This window comes from Phyllostomus discolor, chromosome 2 (genome assembly GCF_004126475.2).
Source record: "Phyllostomus discolor isolate MPI-MPIP mPhyDis1 chromosome 2, mPhyDis1.pri.v3, whole genome shotgun sequence".
In the NCBI taxonomy this organism is placed as follows: Eukaryota; Metazoa; Chordata; class Mammalia; order Chiroptera; family Phyllostomidae; genus Phyllostomus; species Phyllostomus discolor.
The window spans coordinates 159,046,517-159,070,706 of record NC_040904.2 but is presented as its reverse complement, the minus strand read 5'-3'; the positions used below and the strand labels follow the sequence as shown (position 1 = coordinate 159,070,706).

At 36.8% G+C, this 24,190-nt stretch overlaps 1 long non-coding RNA gene across 1 annotated transcript; it reads right to left on the bottom strand.

The window, feature by feature from the left end:
- Window positions 1-17,430: 17,430 nt before the first annotated feature.
- LOC118499045 lies at window positions 17,431-23,973 on the bottom strand. Its single transcript, XR_004901542.1, has 2 exons — window positions 23,835-23,973; window positions 17,431-19,488 (listed from the first exon to the last, which is right to left on the bottom strand). It is a non-coding gene; the product is annotated as an uncharacterized LOC118499045 (long non-coding RNA).
- Between the last annotated feature and the right edge of the window lie 217 nt (window positions 23,974-24,190).

Sequence of the window (24,190 nt, the reverse complement as noted above, 5' to 3'; positions counted from 1 at the left end):
TTAGAATAAGTTAAACTAACACACTTTTAAATGAAACAAAAAATACATTGCACCCCATTAATGTTCATCTGTAACAGGATTGCCTTCACAGTCAGGTATCTTGACCCTTTGAGACAATGTTATGGCAGGAAAAGGGAATTGATTGGGCTGTAGGGAGACTCACCAGATCATAGAGAAAACTGTGGAACCAAACCTGAAACATCCAGGGAGGCTCAGTAGCAGCCTATGACTAACTTCCACGGTCTTTCAGGCATTTAACCAAATGAACTCCAACCATGTTTAGTTGCTTTATCACCTTGCATGCTTCAGAGAGGGAACGTCTAACTGGTTTAAGTTAACTTGCCAATCCTTTGATGTATTGTAGCTAGTGATAGCTGTCCCCAAGCATCCATTTCTTCTTCTTCCTTTCCACAACAGAACTCCTGAGTTTCTGCTGAGCACAGGCTAACTAGCCAGATCGCATTTCCCTTGCAGCCAAGTGTGACTGTGTGAGTTAGTTCTGGTCACTACAATGTGAATGGAAATGGTGTTTGGAACATCCAGGTCCTATGAAAGGTAAAGCCAGTTCCCGCAGGACTCATTTCTTGCATCTCCACATGCAGAAGAGTGGATACGTGGGGCCCATTAGCCGTAACTAGCTTTAAAAGCTCAGGGGATAACAGCAGCCTAGCGGATGGCAGAATGACAATACGGAAGGATGGGTCCTGGAATGAATTCTGTAGCAAAGCTGATTCACCAACCCGAAATTGCTACAACTATGAGAGAGAAGGAACTCCCACTTCTCTTATTTAGAAGTTTCTTTGTTACATCTGCTTATACTCTACCTTAACTCAACTGTGACCAACCAAGGAAGGATTAAATGCCAGATTAGCTGACTGTAATGGGACATACCTATCTCCCCAAAAAAACGATGCTTAAACAATCCCCAAAGCACGATAAATTCTGAGTAGTCAAAGCCACAAATGGTTAATAGAGCTTTCTCGAGGTAACAAGTGTATAGTACAGCTCTCACAGGAACAGGCAATTTTAACTTATTACTGGGTTTGCTCTACATCACTGCATATATTAAAGTGTCCCTTAAAATATTTATTTAGAACCAAATGCCCAGAAAAGCTTTTGTTCCCCTGGGGGTGGGATCTGATTTTGATTTTGACTAAAAAAACTATGCGCATAAAAATGTTTTCCTTTTTATTTGGTTCCAGGAAGTTTAGAGTTAAATTTACACTTTGCACAGGGTCCAGCACAGAAAACGTCCCTTTTCTTAAATTACAAAATCATAAGCATGTAATTCTGGACCATAATAACACACTCAAGCACACCATATGACATTTTAGGTGAAATGTTCAAATTAAAACTATACATTATTACACCCATATTATTACCCTACCAACCGCACTCACGCAGGTGTCACTTCTGCCGGACCCTGTCTGGTGCTTAGACTGCTCCTGAAGGCCGGCAAAGAATTGCCGTTTTTGAGTTTTAATCTGTATTTCTTAATTTGCTTTTTGTTTTCCTGGATTGCGACATTTAAACTTTTATTACATTCTATCTTAGTATTTTATTTTATATGCTTTTATTGTCACCAGACTAAACTACTAAATAAATTGGTGAACCATAAATAAATAAGAAGGTAATTCAAAAGAAACATTCATAATTCTAAAAGATATACATTCAACTTTGTGTAGTTTTTCACAGAACTCTTATGTATCTTTTCCTGCCAAGTTTCTGTTCTCCTGTCAAGGTTTTTGTGTATTTTCTCTATTCTCCTTTCCCTCAAGCTCCTATAAAGGGCCTTGTATCTTTAATTATGGCCAGTTGGCCTTAGGCAAAGCATATGGTGGGAGCCAGTCTTCGTAGGACCTAGAGCTTATACAATATTGGGGGCACTTTTTACTAAATGCACAGCTAAAATTAAGGTGAATGTTTATTTATAATGAGCAATCATAACAAGATATACATTTAAAAAAGAAACTGACAAATACTATAAACAAAACCTGGAAAAAGCTAGTATTATTAAACTGATTAACCTACCTCTATTGATATTTGTCTTCTAGGAGTTTTGGGGGTTTTTTTTTTTGTTATATACTATCACTCACACTTTCTCATACCAACAAGTTTGTGGCACTACCTTTTATAGGTAGAATGTAAAGATATTTTAGTCTATTTTATAACTGGTAATTAGGAAGATTACTTGTATCTTTATAACCCATCATTAGTAATTTCATGAAAAATTTTAGGATATTGTTAAATTTAAAAACTAATGATCAATATGTCCCAATATATGAAATATATGATTTCAGGGGATTTTTTTCTAGTGTAGTGACTAGTCTTAAATACTTTTGGAATCTTTGACACTTCTTAAGCAGGTTGCTCTTTGTATGCTCTTTGTGTGGGATATTGTAAGTTTTTTTAAATCAAAGCCAGTATTTAGTGTCCAACCAACATGAAATAAAATAGTTTTCTAATGTGTTCATTAAGTCATACCTCTTCATTAATTAGAATTAACAAACAAGCCAAAAGTTTATACAAAATTTTGATCATCCTGTTAGTGGATGATTACTTTTCATAGAGTAAAAACAATGTTTTAAATCTCCTCTTGATGTAAGAATTATTTCTATTTACTTTATTATTTTTCTTTGTCACTTTTATTTCATTTTCCATTAATTTTATGATATTTTCCCCTGGTATTTTAGTTTATTCTCGATAGCAGAGGATGTCTTTTTTGACTGGTTAACAATGAAAAACAAATGTTCATTTTACAGTGTTTTAGATATGTACATACAAAGATTGAAATATTTTCCCCCAGACTGGCATCTTGCTGCTTACATTTCAGGCCTTATTTTCCAGCTGCTACCCCACAAGTGCTGCGCAGTAGTTCATGTCCGTGTCAGGATGCCTCCTCTGTCCCTACGTCCGGGTTGGAAACCGCTCTAAGTCAGAGCCGCAGGTGCTAGGAATATCCTTGGAAGCTGTTTTCTCCTCTGGGACAGCTGGTAATAAGTTGAAAATGTCAGCAAAGTGCGGTAAACATATTCTACAAAAACCAAGGTAAAGGTCTCTCGAACGCAACTTTTCTGCAACTGATCCCAGAAATGCCTGTGGCTACTGTTTTGCCACCTGACAAAGGCGACAGTGAAAGTCAGTGTGGAAAGAGACAGCATTCTGAGTGTCGTTAAAATCCCTTTCCAAACAAGCAAACCATATGACCATGTGAACATGTGAGTAGCTTCCTGCGAGGCTGAAGCTTTATTTGCTTGGTGGTAAATCATCATTAGATTGAGTATAGTTGGGAACTTTGTGCAAATAGAGGAATAAACCATATCATTATTAGAGGTCCTTTTTTGAAAGGCCAGTCTTAGAAAATTACTTTAAAAACTACTTTTAATGCTAATTATTTAAAAAACTAGAACATATTCTTGAGTGAAAAACTTTGAGGTAAAATTGTCTTTTAAAATAACTTTCCCTTGATTTTGTAAGAAATGCATGCAAATGATGCAAAATTTCACTTTGAATCACATCCTCCAGAGAGGACCACTGCCCACACCATAATGTTTCCTTGCAGTACTTCAAGTATATTTTTAAAGTTAATGTCTATGAACTGTGGTTGTCTTTTCTCCATACTCCATTATTATTTTTCTTTGACAATTAAAATTTATTCTTAAGCAGAAAGAATTTACTGTTAAAATATTGAGGAAGAAAATATAATCTTTATGCATTTAAAAGTAAAATTAAATAAAAAACCTAAAATTTGAAAATAAACCGAAATGAATCTTTGTATCGAGTGTGTAGTATGTCACATGTAAAAGGCAAGTAGAGAGCTACAGAAATGATATTAAACTTGATTTAGTAGTCCACTTGTTGATAGCAATATTAATTTATTATTATAAAGCCATTTTATATAAAAACTCCTTTAACATTTCATAAACCAAGATTTCCTAATGTAATATGAAAGAAGTTAACTAAAAATCCTATAATAAGTCTAATTATGAATATTCATGTGAATTTTTTTTCAAGTGTAGGTATTTTCTAGCTCCGTCCCCTGAAAAGGCCTGGAAACAGTAAAAACTGAAGGATGAACATACCTGGGTCCGACGAACATACCCAGACTCTGACGACTGAATTTCACATCCCGCTGAAAGGAGCCAGGGCTCCTTGAGGGAATGGCTAAGTCCAGGTCTGAAACAGAGTCTTCTATTTTATGACACAGTCTCTAACATGAATTGGGGACATTCTGTGCCCCCAGAGAAAGGCGAAAACCAATGGTGTTGTGTCAGTCGATCACACAAGCAAACATAAGGATCTTCCATTGACCGAAGAACAATGCAAGCAAAAACAAATGAAAGTAATTGGCTGAAACGTACACCAAACATTTTGTTCATCATGATGCAGGGAGAGAAAGAGAAAAAGAGAGTGAGAGGAAGAGAAATTAAAACTCTCCGTGGACATCACTGGAAGTAACTACAGTACCAACTTCTTAATTGGAGAATTGGTAATTAAAAGGAAAGAACTGAGCTTTATCTTGCCTTGAGTATGAAGTGTACAAGAAAACTAAGTAGTCCTAGTTGATGAGAGAAAGCTCTTTATCAAAGAATTCCAGCCAATAAATTTTAAGCATAAAATATTTTAAATCACCATTTTTGAGAACCCCAAATGAAGTAATTAATTTGGGTAACTATCATTTGTCAGTGTACACATTAGATCAAAAGGTCGATGTGGGGCTTCACGATAGAGGGACCAGACTGTCACCACCTGAAATCACTCCTGAAATCACTGATGGATCTCAGCATCACCATAAGCAGAAACACCAGATATTTTCAGGTCTCTGATGTGACGCAAACTGAAGAACAGGCACTGTGGAAATGACAGTCTTGACAAAATGTTTAACACAAATTTAATCAGGACGCCTGAGGTAACTTCCATTTAGAGAAAACATGGGGGATGGAAACAATAAAATTAAGTGACCCCTTGAGTAATAAAATAGACTGATACAGAAGTGTGGAACATTCTGCAATACAAAGAACTTATTTTGTGTTTTGCGAGAAGTAAATCATACAAAGTGGGGAAGATGAGTGCGAAGTGAACTACACCTAGGCGGGGTTAAGGACACATCAATTAAACATAATGTATGAGTCTTGTTTGGACCCTGTTTCAAAAGAACCAACTATAAAAAGACATTTTTTACTATAACTGAGATAATTTATTTATGGACATTAACTAATCTCTAGTAATTATTTTTACTTTCTTACAAATGATAATTAAATTGCAGTTACAGTATTAAAATGCCAAACTTTTAGTTTTATAGTGGAGGATGCAGGGGTGAAAGAACCTGATATCTAAACTTTGCTTTTAAATACTTGGGTAGAGACAAAAACAAAAAGAACTAGATGAAGCAAACTGATAACTGTTAACTTTGGTTGATGGGTGTGTGAAGGTCCATTGACTTTTCATAAATTGAAATTATATTTCATATCATTGGCTTAAAACACCATGAGACTGAACATTTTTTAAAAAATTATTTTTATATTCTAATAATATATTTGTACTCTCTATAATACTATGAATGAAATAAAGTTACTTGAAATATATCTACTGAGAAATAACTATTGCTGATGGTTGGGTTTAATATTTGCATAAACAGAATAATGCTGTACTAAAGTTTCTAACCTGCTAGCTCCTATTAATCAATATCATCATACATATACCATATGGAATTATTCCCTCCAAAGACCTAAGTTTTAAGTTTGTCTAAAAATCTGAATTTTATATGCACAGTTAATATTCAATAGACTAACTAAACATTATCTGTGATGTCTGTTTTTCAATTTAAGTTTGGCACATACTTTAGCTTGCTAAATTCATATTGCCTTGCCTATATTTCTTTTTGTCAACTATCATGCTTTTGATAGCTATAGCCTACAAATGCAAATTAATTCAACAAGTACTTATTACATGCTCACTGTATGCCAGCTACAGGTATATACCTCCCAGGCCTGCATGCCAGGAGGGATGATAAATTGGGCATGGCTGCGGTCCACAAGGAATGAATCAATTAAAGCATGCAGACAATAAAAAATGATGTGTGCTCTAATGGAACTGTATTGAAGGTGATATGGGCCATAGATGAAGCAATTGACATTTCCTGGGAAACGAAAAAAAAAAGAACACTTCAATTACCAGGTTATTTATGCTGAATTTTGAAAGGTGGTCAAGACAGGGGGTGGGAACCGTGGTGCAATGGTGCCCAAAGAGACAACAAAGACAATAGTAGAGGCAAGGGCAGGGCGCCATAAACCTGTGCTGTGCAAGGCACCACAGTGCAGGAGCTCCTGATGACTAACTACAGTGTGATGAGTGGGCTGAGGGTGGTGGGGCAAGGAAAAGGAGGTCATGGGTCATTTACTAGAGGCGAGACTAAAAGGCAAGCGCAGCCAGATGGAGAATATAACATAAAAGTTGGATAAAAATATTTTATTCGTATAAATTCATACATAATACAGTAATACCCAAAAGTTGACTTGAAAGTATTTGCTCAGACTATTTATGTTTATTCTTCTCATCTTAAAAATTTAGACATTTGAGTATTTTATTTCTAATCTTCAGGAGGAATGCTGGACACAGTCAGACAACCCGGTAAGTGCACGACTGCAATTGTTAGTTCTGCAGCGTAAGTTCTGGAGTCTGTCATGGCTCGTGTCCGTTGGGCAGCAGCTAAGGAACTAACAATCTGTTAGAGGCAAAGCAACCTTGTAGGTGCTCGCTGAAAGTCTCATGACAAATTTCAGACATCAGTCTTGTTATAAAACTGATTATTTTTCTTCTAATAGGATAAAATCACTCATTTAAATCAATGATTAAATTACATCAAAAGGAAGACTTCACTTGACAAGTCCAAAATTACAGAATATTTGTTTTTTATATGGTTGTTTCTATAGTTTTCCTTGTTTAAAAGCAGGGCTGGTTTGTTTGTTTATTTATTTGATAAAGCATTTTTTAAAAAGTATGTATTTATTGATTCCAGAGAGAGAAAAATCAATATGAAAGAAACATCGATCAGTTTCCTCACACATGCCCCCAGTCAGGGAAGAACCTGCAACCCAGGCATGTTCCCTGACTGGGAATCAAACTGGAGATCTTTTAGTCCACAGGACGATGCTCCAACCCACTGAGCCACACCAGCCCCGCGTGGTAAAGCATTCTAAGATCTCACAGAAGCACATTGAGAATCTGATCAATTTTAACCTGCTGTTCAGATTTCAAAGAGTTCCAACTTTGAGTCCTATAATAAATCATCTCAGTAAATACTGACATTTTATCTACCTCCATTTGTTGGAAATTAGGGATAAAATGTTGTGAAACAGTGTGCAGCCAAGGGGGAGGGGGGCCCAAATAGGGATTTGGAATGGGGTCCAGAACTCAAGGTGTCCAGGAAGTATTAGGATGTCCTCACCCCTTCCCCGCCACAGGTGTGAGTTGGGGGAAGGGACACGTGGAGCAGGAACATGCAGGGCAGTTTTGTACAGCCACAGCTTTACAGCTAATCCATGGCATGGTCATTTAGCATATCTACAACCTTTAACTGGTTGCATAGATATGTTAAATAGCTGTGGCCATGCTCTGAGCCAGGGGGATGGAAGAAACTTCCTCCCAAGATGTAACGGGGGCGGGGGGTGGGGAGCAGGTCCTCTGAGTTACAGCGCCTGCATGAGAGCTTGAAGAAGACTGGCTCCATGACATGAGGCCACCCCTGCCCAGACTCATGATGGCAGTCTGGTGAAGCTGGAATAATACTGGAATGCTGGCAGGTGTAACTGATTGTAGGAGGAGTTGGAAATGGGGGTACAGAGGAAGATTGGCACGGGGATTTAAACCCAGACATGGCAGCCATTGAGGAGAAAGCCAAGTGGTTTCACCAGAGTGGGGACCCCCACAGCTTTAGTAGGGGGAACCACCATGGGGCTTTAGCAGAGAACCACCACTCGGCTTTAGCAGAGTGGTGACCCCCCACAACCACCCTGCAACTTTGCAAAGGGAACCACACAACTTTGCTAGAAGTTGGGGATCCCCGCAGCTTTGGTGGAGAGAAGAACCATGTGGTTTTGGCCAGTGTGGACTCCTGCAGCTTTGGTAAAAGAGGACCACGTGGCTTTGGGGTGCTCCTTTTGGCCAAGTGGCCTGGGAAGCAGGAGAGACTTTGCCTGGAAGAAGGGTGAAAGAACTCTTGCCAGTAGGCCATGAGAAGGTGCCACATGGCTTTGGACTAATTAGAGGCCCTGCCTGGACGGTGACACAGCTGATGGTGTCAGCAGCCTGAAACATGGAGGTTGCTTCTTTTCTAGAGTTACGATACCCCAAATTAGGGCAGGGGGAGAAGGAAGTACTGTGGCTGTCTGAGGGTATCCAAACAGGACTTTGATATTTTAATGAAGATGTTAGTTCACTACTTTAAGTTGGTATAGCATTAAATAAACATTTCCTTCCTGAAAGGTTTTCTTAGGCTCTACCGAGGAATAATTGCTAATCAGCCACAAAGTTAGGCAGTATAGAGTTTTATTGGGGTGGGCACACCAGGGCGAGGTTCCCCGGTCGGCATGGTGGGGCCGAGGAAGTCGCGCCCAGGCAGGGAATATGGCGGGCGTTAATTTTGGTTGGCTCTCTTCGTGGGGGCTGGGGATTGGTCCCCTTTGAACAAAGCGGCAATGTATCATTGGTGGTTCTCCTCGCGCCCTGGTTTGACGTCAGCCGTCTTTTCTGGGTTGCAGTTCAGCCACCATTTTGTCCTACCCCGCCCACCCTGACACCTTCCTTTTCACAAATCTCTGTCTTTGAGAGCCTCTGATTGTCTTTCCTATTGGTGACGGACAATCGAACCTAGTGGGGGGTCCTTTTGGTAATAGTATACCATACCCCCCTTGGCCCTGTGTGTTCGGTAACAGTTGGACAGATAGAATTTTGTTTATGTAGTATTTGATATTTTTACACTTAAAGAGCTAGCTTGGATCTCTCCTTTTTGAAAGAAAAGACAAAAATATATTTGTTCCAACTTGATGAAATGTTAAACTGTCAGTTCTAGCTTTCTTCTTTCTTTCAGCTTATGAAAAACATCACTTTAAATAAATTACACAAGTCATCCATTTAAATGACATATAAATATCTCACTTTCGGAAATGAAATAATATTCCTGCAAAACTGAAGTATATATTATGCAAAAAACTGCAATGCAGAGCTTCTTGGCGTCAAGTACATAGAAGTGAGGTTTACCTGGGGACTGCTCCATGCCATTAGGTTGGGGTAATGATGCTGCCTCCTCAGCAATCCATAAGGATTCCTTTTGCTCCAGCACTTGCAAAATAAATTGTTGTCAGACACTGGAAATCTTTTCATATGTCCTCTTAATATGAAAGAATCATCAGAGATCACATATTTTTGCAGCATTGGACAAGGTAAACTATGTGAAGAAAAACAAATGGAAAAATACACTGCAAAACAATCTTCACAGAACAAAGAAGTTGCCACCTGAAGCTGGTTATAAATATGTGTGAAGTTTCTCCTTTGTGGGGGTTTCATAAGAATTTCCAAAGTTGAAGAAGTTAAAGTATAAAAAATAGTTTTTTAGAACCTTTCAACGTAGTTGAATCCACGGGCAAGATAGTCACAATGGTGAATAAACTAAAGACAATTTTAATCTGTTTGAAATTTGTAATCTGTTTCTTTTGGGAGCCTGGCAGTCAGACAACAAAGAAATGTGTCAAACCTCTGGCTTGCTATTTTAGGAGGCATTTTTGCAACAATTAAAAATAAACACAAGAATGATTGACAGCTTTGTACAACCACTCTGAAACTTTATGTGGCTTATAAAATGTATTTGAAAGTCTAGAAAATCAAAATGTTTCCAAGAAAGGCATAAATAGATATTGATGCCAAGTGCCCTTTCCCTATGACACATGCACTTAAAGATGTTCTCTCTCTGCTTCCTGCTGTTCTTCTCCAAAAGCCAGAGTCAGCTTTGCTGGACCTTAGGGGCTGCATTCCAAAGCAAACCTGTAAGGAGTGATGCATGAAAACTAAACACTCGCTTGTTACTTGGATACTGAGGTCCTGTATCTTCTGGCATTCAATAGTAAATTAGAAACAAGTCAAGACACAATTCACAATGGGAAAAGTGGCTTGAAAGTCAAGCTGTGTCCATAGCCTTTCATTACACGCTGGCTTGAAGAACATTGCCACGTTAAACACATTGCTAGAATCTGCCGTAAAGGGAAAGAGTCAGTACAATGTGGATTAGATATATGGAGAAGTTTAATTTGAATGTGAGCCACGTGAAGTTTGTGTCATACTGCAAAGCAGAATACACTCGGGCCTGCTTTCAATCATGGTGCAAGACTTAAGCTGAGCTAAATGAGAAAAGTGTTTGAGTATGTTCAAAAGCCTGGAAATAATTTTGTGCTGTGCATGTGCTCTGTTATTATACCTAGCAGGGAGGGACTATATGAATAGTATATGAATGTAGTTATGAAATTACCCTCCAGACTTGGCTTCCCTCTCCTGAAGAATATAATTTTCTTTACATATTGTTGCAGTTTCCGTTTCTCAGCTCTTTTCATTACTCACTAAGACATCTCTAGCTGTTTTTCTATGCCACCTCCACTTGCCACAGTGGCAGAATTTGGTCAAAGGGATTTGCAGTGTAGCTGTTGTATTAAAATTTGTGAAAGTCGCATGTACAGGGCTATTGTAATGACTTTTGTATGACATATTGGCATACCCATACTATTAATATTTTTACTAACTGTATCATTTATGTGAGGCATCTAGGAATTTCCTATATGATTAATTAGAGCAGCAATATAATTTGAGAGTCACAAGACAATTTAAGTGGTTATCTTGTCACTGTGGTAAAGTATTATGATAAAAATTTAAAAGGAATCCAAATATACATTTTCTGCACTATTTCAAGAACAGTAACCACTAGTATTGCAAATGCATCACTTAGTGTTGTCTCTCTGTTTTTAAAACCTAACCAAAGGACATATTCATTGATTTTTTTTTTTTTGAGAGAGAGAGAGAGAGAGAGAGAGAGAGAGAGAGAGAGAGAGAGAGAGAGGGAGAAACATCTATTGGTTGCCTCCTAAAAGCACCCCAACTGAGATCAAACCCACAACCTTTTTGGTGCATCAGATGATGCTCAGACCAACTGAGCCTGAGAAATAGGAAGACATGTCTGGGGTAATTTTAGCCAAAAGAGCGCATTCAGTGTTTTTTGAACAGCAGCTGTCTTTCTGTTCCTAGCCTCACGCTCTGAATGGTGTAGTATCAATACCGAGAGACTACCATTTGAAAGGACTCTTGAGACCAGGGCATTTATGCCAGCAGAGTGTTTTGTGAAATTAACACCATTGTACTTGTTGCAGGGCTATTGTAATGGGAATCTATTCTTCTGCAGTTGACTCCAGAGACCATAGATCATTTTCCCTGCCTGAAGACATGTTTTCAAGAAAAAAGCCAAGAGATGGCTTTAGGCTGTTATAGAGGTAACGCTGCTGGCAAACATTGTCTAAAATACAGCAGACCTTACTTCTAAGAGTGCCAGCTCCAGTCATTAAAAAGGCATTGTGGTAAAGATATTTAAGAAATCCTTAACTTCTTAATCCTTAACTTCTTGTGCACTGTACCTCACAACTTTTAAAAGAATGAGCTGTAAGACTCTGGAGCCTGCAGGCAAGAGCCTTTGGGTGGTTAGTATCTCTCCCAGTGACTGTGATGTGGTGTCGTGGAAAGAGCCTTTTCCTAGGAGTCAGGAGACCTGTGTTTGAGCCCAGCTCTGCCAGAAGTTGGCCATGTAACACTGTAAATTCCACTTACTCGCTATAGGCTTCAAGTAATTTATTTATAAGGTGAAGGGATTGGATCAACATTCCCATCATACCATAAGAAATCAATTTTGTTCTGTTGTTTGCTGGTTTCTACATATTTTTAGAATGTATGTAGATTAGTTTAAGAGAATGGTTGATCACAAAAGGACACATCTCATATCCTGTGAGGCAAAATAGGGGACTGCTTGAACCTTTGAGGGTTCCCCCACATATTGCAGGCCTTGGAACAGACTTTACAAAACTTTCCCAACCCGACTTGAGAATGCAATGCTCTGGATTCCTATAAGTGAACAAGCGTTCTGCTCCATGTCCACAAATTTGGTTTGTAAAAACTATGTGAAATAGATGTGTTTTCCATTACTTTTAGAGTACACACGATGTCTCCAGGCATTTTATCAGGAATTCCCTGTGAATTGATGATTATTATATTTAACATAACAGATAAAATATGGACAGGATCAGCAAGAGCATTTACTGCACTCTGCATTCTTATGAATTTCTGTCACTGACTGTTCAGATTAGTTGGACAAAATAGAACTCGATCATGCCCTACCCCCACACAATCTACACGTAGTATCACTTGTGATTGCCACGGTCAGACTTCACAACCAAAGAACTGTAGTAATTGGTGCTGTCATCTATAAGCAATATAGAGTGAGAGAAGTTACTCATTGTTTGTAACTAGTAATAATGTTGGAATCACTCAAAAGTTATGTATGAAACTGAAATCGAGTTATGCAAAAAGGCATACATAGATAAATTTATAGGACAACTTTGTCTTATAATTGCTTTTGTGTACGGCTTTGCTCCTTTGCTCCTGTCTCTGCTTGACCATTATCCCAGGTTGACAGACCAGTGAGGTAATTGCTATGGCATTTATTTTAGTTTTGCACTCACTTAGGCAGCTCAATATTTAAAAAATTATTATAAATGAATATTTTATTCTTTCTGATTATTAATACATTCTTTTTCTTTGTTTTTTTTATTGTTGTTCAATTACAGTTGTCCCCATTTTCCCTCCATTACTCTCCCCTGCCCTTCCCACCTCCCATCTTCATTCCCCCACCCCATATTGATATATTCTTACAAAACATTTAAATAATAAAGAAGTGAATAAAGTATCAGTCATGTCTTCTATATTTGAGAGGAGGGTTAGAGATGGATTAAAACTCCATGGTATTTGTTCATGCATATTACTTACAAGATACTATGTGCAATGAGAGAGAGAAGAATTTTTTGTTTAAAAAATTTGGAAAGTATAAGGAAGAATGTAATAGTGTATCCATTTTGCAAATATGATCATTCTAATGGCAAACAAGCGTTTCCAAAAGGTAAAGACGACCATGAGAAGAGTGAGCCGTGGCACGGTCACCATCTGGAGGATGACAGAGCACACCCTTACACGTGCTCTTTCCTGGCAGACAAAGTGGGGTGCAGTGCAGAGAAACAGTCCTTGTAGTACTCTGAACCTAGACTTAATAATGAGTGAAATTAATAGAACATGAATAAAACACACATGTGAATCAAATAAAGGTGTATTAAAAGACTGATTTTTAAACATTTTCCACTAGAGATCTACGAATAATTTGACCATAATGTTCTTTCCCTAGTTTTTTAAAAAACACTCTTATAAGTAGGGAATAAGAAGGCCCTACTTAATATAGGAAAGAAATCTATTTTAAATCAAAAGTAAATATTATAATTAACCATGGAACAGTACCAGAGTTATTATTACAATCCACTGAAGAATAAAACAAAGATTAGGTTGCTGAATCTGATATAAGACTATAAGGCAAACATTAAATTCATGGTAATCTCAGCTTCTTTTAACTTCATTCAATAACAATCAACATTAAATTATTAGGCTTAAATGATGTGCCAATAAATTTGAGGAAGCATCAGGGATTCCTGTGGTAAGCAAACACAAGTGCCGTATTTTGGGAATTCTTAGTCCAGAGAGAAGACAGCGGAGGATACAAGCAATTTTAGATGGTTATGACACCTGCTGTGCGAAAGGTGAAGAATTTATTGCTGGGAAAGCATTTAAGACTGGTGGCCTCTCTACTAAATCCTAACAAACAAGAAGGGCTCAGGACTGTAAATGGAAGAGAGAGTGCAGATTACAGACAAAAGGAAGGGGATGCAAAGAACATTGGCATGCAAAACAGCATGGTGTATTTAAAGAACTGCAAATACTCAGGATAGTGTTCAAGAGAACTGTTTAAACAGTTTCCAGTAAGTCAAGTCCTACTTATTTTGGATTTTGATATGTTTTGAAAATAACCAAAATATCGTATGATTGCATCATTTATAGCAATGAGTCAGTACTAATTATTCTTTCAGGAAAAACCTTCCTTATTATTAGTTTGACTTGATTCCTAATCAAAGTGGAGATTTTGTAGGTGCCAATTCTTTCATTGTCCATTGCCTTTTATAATTCACTTGGTTAAACATCAATGACTAATCTCTATGTTTATATTTAATATCTGCCTCCATAATTCGAGAGCATTTCCAGCTTTCTCAAAGCCATGGGGCTAGCCACATAGGATTGTCCTGGGAAACCTTATACAACTCATTATTTATGGTAGAAGTGCTTGATTAAATCATGTCTGGAAGTCATACAGGGTTCACATCAAATCTGGAAGTAATCATCATAAAGTTGTTCATTCTCCACTCCACCGCCTCCCCCCACACTTTTTCACATCTTTAAAACCTTTAATAATGTTCTGGAATTTTCTATATGCTCTACTGGGATGAAACATTGTGTCCACAAAAAGTAATCATGCTTTATTTCAGTAAAAGGTTCATCTTTTGTTTTCAGGTAGAAGTCCACTTTGAGTGAGTAAAGTTTCTATTTTGTAGAATCTACCAGAAAGCTTGTAATCTTGGATCCTTTGACTTTAAAAAGTAACCCCTGTAACTCACCACCTATGTCTAGAACACACTGAACAGTCAATAAATATGTACTGTATAAATGAATATGTATTGGTGGGTCTACACTCACATTATGAGTAGATAGTCTCTGAAGGCCATTGTAGCTCTAACTTTGTAAGGTTCTGTAGAAAACAATGTCAAGGAAGGTCCATATCTTCTTGAAAATTTGAAGAACGAGGAGGAGAGAAAATCTGTGAGAGGCAGAGTATAGAGGTTTTTGTGATGGTTTGAAGTGCCCCCTGTCATGCGGATTGGGTTAACACTTTTCAAATCGTTACTATCTGCTACTGTTGGCAGGAATTTGACCCCTAACAGTAGGTTAATGTTGAGTTATATTTAATACATTTGAGTACATGCCCCAGTCCCAGGTAATACAAGTGCCCAGACCCGCCAGAGAAATTTTATAGACTATAGAGCTGATTTATTTAGTTGGGCAATGTTATTTGCCTATCGTGTAAGAAGCTTGGGAAATTCATTAAAAAGGAAAAATTTCTTTTAATGAAATACAGTAACTTGACTGCTAAAAGTAATGTACATCTTGGGAACATTAACTTCCTTCTTATGTCCTTCATTGCATGTGCACAGATTTTTTTTTCCAAAACATGTACTAAAAATCTAGATCATGCCTATATTTAAACACAATTCTATTGTTCTACTGAAGCTTTACTCAGAAGTTAGATGGGTGACATAATAGGGTGACAGAGTGCTTACGATTCTAAACTGACACTGGTGAGATAAAGTTACCCATGACTTCCAAATTGGGGTGGCTTCTTTTGACCAAAACAATGTTGAAAATGATTTATCCCTCTGAAAATATGGAATTATAAAACCATGCTCTGAATATTGCAGCCAGACAGAGGTATGAGAAGTAAGAAAATCTAATTAATAAAGTAATCTGTGGATTAGAGAGAGAGAAGGAAAAGAGATAAAAATTCCATTTGGTTGTTCATTCAATCATTCACTCACTTATTCATACATCAAATATTGGAGTGCCTACTATGTGCCAAAGGATATTCTAGGCTCTTACAATAGACTAGTGGATGGAACAGACAAAATATCTCTGCCCACTTGCATTTTACATTCCTGTAAGGGATAGTAAAAATAAATGAAAATAAACAAAATTGAGATTTCAGAACATGACAAATACTGCACAGAAAAATTAATCAAAAAAGGAAAGATAGGGACTGGGGAGTTGAGGGGGGGTTGGAAAGGGCAAAGGTTACAGTTTTTAGACAGGCAGGTCTGGAAAGGCATCCCTGAGGAGATTAATTTAAGCAATATGTGAAGCAAGTGAAAGTGGGCATTATGAGACCTGGGGAAGAAATCCCAGCAGAGAAGCTTTTTTATGTAATAAAGCATTGGCGTCAATATTTTATTAGTATGCTGAAGAAAAACCAGTGTTTCTTACAAATACAGATAATGAGGACTTTCAAGTCTAATCTTTGAGCAGCTTCAGAAATTTTGAATAGTTCATATGAAACATCCTACAACAAGGAAATAATGGGTCGACAAAGACTGACGTGAATTTGGAGGAGCACAGAGCCTATGGATCACCCAGGCAAGTTCTCACAAAAGATAGTGTGGAATGAATTCCTTTGGTCGCATCTGGCTCAGAGCTTCAACAGTGCACAGGTTAGTACCAATACCACCTGGCTGAGATATTGTAGTTTATTGCAATTGACCTTCATTCAATGCTCATTATGTGTCACCCAGAGTACCCAGTGCTCTGTGAGCACCATCTCATATCATCTTCACAATAACCTTAAATGATTGGTAGGGCCATTATCTTTATGAGGAATAAAGCTAAGGCATAGAGAGTAAATAACTTGCCTACAAAACTAGTAAGTTGTGAGTCAGCAATTGAACCCAAGTAGTTTACTTCTTAAGTTATAGACAGAGAAAATGTATTTATGTTTAACAATATGGAAAAATACTTAAGGTATCTTCAGACATCACTGCAGACATATGAAGAAGGTAGAGTACCCTAACTATCAGCTGCTGTGGAGATAAACCTCTTCCGGGGGCTGATGTCCTACACAACAGCGTATTGCTACAGGTGCCATTATTCAGCACATTTGAATGTGGGCCTTTACCACTGGCTGAAGAAGCTGAATGGGGAAAATGAAATAATAAGGAACCTCTTCCTTATTGCCACAGAAGGCCAGCACACAAGGTAATTACAGCATTAAACACAAACATGAACAATAAGAAGGGTAGTAGGTTTTTGTCTTGTAATGTACTGTGAGTTTGTAAATTGCAAACAACTGCAATTTATTAGTGTCACACCCCTTTAACGAGCTTTGTCTGATTTTTCTTCCTACCCTTACCCCCTTTTGTATACTGTTATTTCCTGAAAACCATTTGACTAAAATCTGGCAACAATACAGGGACTTCAGAAACAAAAACACAACTTTCTCATATTAGAACAAATCATGTAATATTACCTAGGAGTTTAAAATACTAAAATGAAAAAATGATTACAGAACTTTTAAAAATGATAAAATCTTTCTCTATAAAAGAAAGATGTTAATAGTAAAAGATATTTTGTCAATAACTATTGCCAAGTATTAATAAATGATCATTGGAAAGTTTTCTAGAAAAATATTCACGTAAGAGTCCCTTTGTCATTGACAAAACAAATAATAAAAATTAACAGCATTACTTGTCTACTTGGTCTTTCTCCAAAGATGATGTACTGAACTTCTTAAGTAATCCACCATATGTATCTTCTAAATTATGCAGCCAATTGCGTCTAATTTTTACCTTATTGTGCATGATAAAGACTTAGTACTTTTGTTACTTGAAAATGTACACATCTATTGAAAGGTATTAATTAGCTGGAAGATTTTGTTTGTTGTTCACTACTTCTTCTAACTAGTGAATCTTAATTATTTAGGTCAACAACCTGGGTACTTCCTCGTAGGCATAATACCTGTATCTATATGTGTGTGTGTGTGTGTGTGTGTGTGTGTGTGTGTTTATTACTGGCAGTTATTTCAATGAAAGCCATAATTCTGAAATGGCTTTAACATTTGCATCTCTTATCATTTCCAGGAAGCCAAGGCTTCTGAGTAATCAAAAGAAAGGCTCCACCATTTGCAGGATGAAGCTTACCTTTCTTTAGTGACAAGATGAAAGCCCCAAGTTAAAGAACTTTCACTCCCTCACTCATATTGACTCTTTCTGACAAGTTAATTAAGTGCATCAGTCTTTGGTACTTCAGAGACATCACTGAGTTCATGCAAAACATCATGAAACTACGCATATGCAATGCTTATAAAACTGCACCTTTAGAGAGATCTCTCAGTCTTCTTTCAGATTGAGAAACCACACCTACCTACTGTTCTTTACACACTATATCTCTGGACTTTGTTATGTATACCATAATTGTGTAATTTAGACTGGAGTCTCACCAGACTGAAGGATCTATCCCTCTGATGGCCTCTTTTATCTTAAAGGTCTAAGTTCCTGAGGCATGCTTTAATATTGATTTCTGTGCTGTGATATTTGAGCTTCTCTCTGCTCTCATGCTCAACACAGAGACCCTTTGTGAGTGTTTTTCTTTGTATCTACTGGAATATTGAATGATAGCATAATGTTCACTTAATTCCTCAGTATATTCATTTGTATAGTGATTTTTCATCTATAATATTCAGCAATTCAAATTTCCTAAGTTTGCTATTGCAATCACATTGTTAATGCTCTCTTTCATTATGATGAAAAAATGCATTTGACTGATTGACAGTGGGACTTCTTTACCTCGTGAGTGAGCTTTGACTTCATATTAGAAGGTTTACTATCTTGGCTCTTTCAGACAGCTTGGTAGTTGTCATCCTACTTTAGGCTTATTGGGGGATGGGACATTGAAAAAGGTATATTTCAGTACAAACTGCAGTTCCAATATCTATTTCTCTAAACTTCAAGAAAATTACCTTTCAACTAACATGTCCAACATTTAAACTCAACCTTATGTTTTTACTTTTTTTTGGTTTAACTTTGTTGTCCAAGTCAATATCTGTTCAAGTTTGTAGAAATTCCATTCAACTCAGTTTTCTTGGCCAAATACACCAGCAGTTCTTCATCTTGTTCTTTAATTGTTCCCCATCCTTGAAAGTCTTAGAGACAATGCCAGCTGCCAACACTAGTTACTGATCCCTCATGAGACTTAGAAGTCCCTCACAAAGATGTGTTGCTTCCCTCAAAACTTCTTACCTACAACAAAGGTAATTTTCAGAAACATCAAGAAAAAAGTATTTTCAGTGTTTTGTTTAACTCAGTCTTAAAGGACCCAAAGAGTCTAAATAGTTTGGACCAGCACTCAAATTTAAGGTTCCACCTTACTGCTTTGAGGATTGCCCATGTATGGTTTGGAAGAGAACACACAGGAGTATTCACATCCAATACCGCATAACATGGTTTTGAAAGGATTACAGTAAACCTATCCACTGGATCTCCCATTGAGATGTAAAAATGTTCTCTAGATACAAAAGTATTTCTTTTTGACATTTTGCGGGTCAAATACTCATCTTGCAATAAAGTCAGAAAGCAAACAGAGTCTTAGTTGGGTGGAAATAAAGATGCTTGCCACCAAAACAGGGAAGTGGGATTAAACAGGATAGGGGAGAAAATATGTCCAGGCCCACCCACTGTGCGAAGAGTCTCAGCTGGATCCAATAGCAGTCGTCTGAAACCAACATGACAAGAAACAGAAAAAGGAATGAAAACTTGGACCGCCTTCCTGACCACACACATGCAACTGCGATGGAAAAAATCACCAAACTAATTGGCATCTGATAGTTTGCATATTAAGGGAATCAGCAAATGCTTTCTTGCTCATATTTGGTTTGAATACTGTTTTCTGAGCCCACAATATAGCATTATAAGGATATTAGTAAGAAGAATTTGACTCATGAAGAAATGCTAGAAAGTATGGAAATAAATCAAAGCTGTAAATAAACATTAATGGAAAGGGTACTTTTTTTGGCCATTTTTGTAAAAATTATGTGCATTAGTTAGAAAATTAAAAATTATAATGCAGCAAATATTTCTTAATTATTAAGACATGTCACAGTGCTTTTAAAACTAATTTAATCAAAAAGGCGCCATAGTTATTGACTTACCTATAATAATAAATATCGTATGTTTAAGCCCTGGTAACCAATGACTGTAATGATTAATAATGTAGTGGAATCTGTTGTATTAAATTGTAACTATAGTCTGATTTGCTTTGAATTTGTCCCCCAAAATATAATTGGACATTTCACATAGCAAAATCTCAATATATAGTTGTTATAATCAATAATAGTAATCATAAGGCTAATAATGGTGATTGTGCCTCAGATTATGATTTTCTTTTTGACCAAATGGTTTTCAAACCAATTCATCATTTGGAGATCTATGTGTACCAGGATTCTATATCTAAAAGTTATTAAATTTGTTTAAATTATATTAACATGTCAAAAGTTTTGTTTTAAAAAGTTTAAAATGTCAACATATATTTGTTTTAGGAACAAAAAGCAAATGCAAGTTTGGTATAAAAATATTTGTTATATTAATATAGTATTTTACATTGAACTCCCAAAGCCAAACTCCCAAAGTAAAACAACTGTGACTTGTTTTTGATAAAATCCTCTGGAAAAGAAAGAATGTCATCTAAAGAACCAACATTGAATGGCAATGGGAATGACAGAGTAAGAACCTCCAAAAATCTTCTCTTCCATAAAAGCAATATGAACAGTGGCAAAATGTAGTTCAAATTACCTTTTTAAGAACTCTGAAAATTAACCAGATACTTACAATAATTGGGGGATCACCTAAGAAAATGGTTAAATCTCTGTAAGGACAGCAAATTCTGTGGCATTCACCTTGTCCTAGTTCCACCTACCTGCCCAGGTCTGTCAGAGTCTTAAAAACCAACAACCCTACAATCATGGTGAAAGCCAGAAGCCTAGCCCTGGAGGGGAAAGAAAGGCTTGGAGTCCCTCCAAGGCCTCCTTCCCAGATGACTGTCATTTTTTTAGCCTCTCTGGCAGCTCTCTGGAAAATCCCTCTCGCAAAGCTTGTCTTTATTTGACCTGACTCAGAGCTCTCTCAGTGTGAACAACTTTTCCCTGGAGCATTTGTCAAAACTAATCAGTGACAGTTGTTTAATGTCACAACTGCTTGAAGTGGTGTTGACAGTTAGGGCAAACAACAAGTGAAAAAAATATTTAGATTATCTAGGGGAAGAAGTGTTCAGAGGAGGCTTTGAAAAGTTCTGACTTTTCAAAGAATCTACAGAGCAATGGGGATGCGTTGGGTTCTGTATGTGCCCAGGAAAAAACCTGAGAATGTCCTAACATCTCACTCCTGGCTGACACTGAGGCTCTGTGCAATCAGGAAGTGAAGACTAAGACAGAGATTTAAACTGCCTGCCTGAGCATTTAAGGCATGCCTCCAAATACAAATGGAGTCCTTCATCAAAGGCTGAGAGGCTTACTGGTTTCAGGCATTTAAAAAGATATTAGTCCAGTCACTAGCTGGCCACTAAGATAATCAAGAAATGATGATGCCAGTGGCAACACACAATGAAGAATGCAGACATTACAGAATTAGCTCAAGAAATGAATTAAACAAACAGCAACAAAAAACAAGAGCAACAAAAACAAATGCTGGGAAGGAAGACGAATTTTATTTCCAGACTTCCCACATTATATTATTAAAATGTCCAGTTTTAAAAATAATTACAATACATTCAAAGAACAAGACAGTATGGACTATCCAAAGGGAGAAGAAAGGAGTCAACAGAAATTGTATGTGGAGAAACCCTAACACTGGACTTACTGGACAAAGAATTTTTGTCCGGCCTAAAATCAGCTATTTTAAATGTTTACAAAGAACAATGATACATCAAATAGAGAGCATAAATATAGAGATAAAAATGAGACAAATAACAAAAGGGAAATTCTGAGTTGTAAAGCACAAAAACTAAAATAAAATATTCAGTACAGGAGCTGAATAGAAGATTCAGCTGACAGAAGAATCAGTGGACTTGATGATAGGTCAATGGAGATTATCAAATCTAAGAAACAAAAAGAAAAAAGAATGAAGAAAAATAAAGCCTGAGTCTTGTAAGATACCATTAACATGTATAATGAGAATTCTAGAAAAAAGGAGTGGAAAAAGTATTTGAAAAGTTAATGGCCATGCTTTCCAAATTTGGTGATAAACATTAGTCTACACATCCAAAACCTCAATGACATCCAAATAGAACAAACTCAAAAAGATCCACACCTTGTCACATTATGATAAAAGTGTCAAAAGCCAAAGCCAAAAAAAAAAAAAAAAACCCATGAAAGTGAGGAGAGAAGTGATTATCACATACAAAAGATTCTCATTAAGATTAGCAGCAATTTCTCATCAGAAACCATGGAGACATAAAGGCAGGGAGGGATGACATTTCCAAAACACATAAGGAAAACAACTGTCAACCCAGAATTCTATATCTAGCATGCTACCCTTCAAAAAAGAAACTTAAATTAAGACATTCCCATATAATCAAAACTGATAGAATTTATCATTAGAAAATTGCCCTATGAGAAATACTGAATGGTATTCTTACAACTTTATTTTTTTAATGACTGATGAGAGAGGGAGAGAGAGAGAAAGAGAGAGAGAGAGAGAGAGAGAGAGAGAGAGAGAGAGAGAGAGAGAGAGATTTGCTATTCCACTTATTTATGCATTTATTGGTTGCTTCTTCTATGTGCCCCAACTGGGGATCAAACATATAACCTTGGTGTATTGGGACAACACTCTAACCAACTGAGCTACCTGGCCAGAGCATTCCGATTGGCATTCTTTAGGCTAAAATGTAATGAGTCCAGCCAGTAACTCAAATACACAAGAAGATGTAAAGAAAACCAATAAAGAGATTTACCAAAGTAAATATAAAGGCTAGTATACATGTATTTTTATTATACTTGTTTATATCTCATTTAAAAGGCAACTGTACAAAGCAATAATTTTGTCTGTACTGATGGACATAAACTGTGTAAGTTGTAATTTTACAGCAATAATAGCACAAAAGAGAGAGGAAGGAATGAAGTCAGGTAGGAACAAAGTTTTATAAAGTATTGAAATAAAATTGGTATAAATCTGAACTACATTTTTAAATTAAGGTGTTAATAGTGATCCTCATGTTCACAACCAAGAAATAAATTTGAAAATATATAATAAAAAAACTAGAAAGGAATTAAAAGAGTACATTGGAATATATGTATTTAATACAAAAAAGCAGTAATAGAAGAATAGAGAAACAAAAGTAACATAAGACATGTAGAAAACAAATAACAAAATAGCACACATAAATTCTTCCTTATGAATAATTGCATTAAGTGTGAATAGAGTAAACATTCCACTCAAAAGTCAGAGATTGTCAAAATGAAGAAAATAATCCAACAGTATGCTGACTACACATATACACGTTAGATTCATAAACACAAATAAGTTGGAAACAAAGGGATGGAAAGAGATGTATCATGCAAAGAATGGCTAAAGAAAAAGCTGAAGTGGCTATATAATATCAAACAAAATAGACTAAGACAGAAATTATTGCTAGAGACAAGAACGTTCTATGATAAAAGGGCCAGTCCATCAAGAAGATATGATTAATATATATGTCATTCTTGTATATATGTAACATGATCAGAGTCTCAAAATACAGAGCCAAACAGACAGAATTGAGGGGATAAAATAATAAATATATAATTCAATAATAATAAGTGCAGTTGTCAATACCCAACTCTCAATAATGAATAGAATGACTAGACAGAAGATTAACAAGAGAAGACTTGAACAACACTATAAATCAATGACACCTAATAGACATTTATACAACACTCCACAGAACAATAGCAGAATTGACATTCTTCTCAGGTACACAAGAAACACTCTCCAGACTGGACCATATGTTAATCTATAAAACAGATCTCAATAAATTTAAAAGGATAGAAGTCATAGAAAGTATGCTGTCAGCATTAGCAGCCCAGGTACCTTCATTCAAAAACCTCTTCATCTGGAGCCTTCATCAGACCTTCTTTAGTCACCTCTGTAGAGGTCGCCTCACCAGGAAAAGGACAGGGAAAACCCTGTAGACAGTCTTCTTCACTCTGACTCGATACTCAGTACTTTTCCACTCCTAGCCTTTCCCTCTCTTTTGTCACCTGGCTCTATAGAGTACATAACTCTGCAGGGGCCTTTTGCTTAGGACTCCCTCAGTGAGATAACTCCCACATCTGTGCTGATTAACCTGATCTTTGGCCAGTGACATTCCATATGAAAAAATGGAGCAGGGGAGAATCAGCATTTTAACCAAGCTAGTCTCTTGCTCATACTGTCTTAGCGATTAC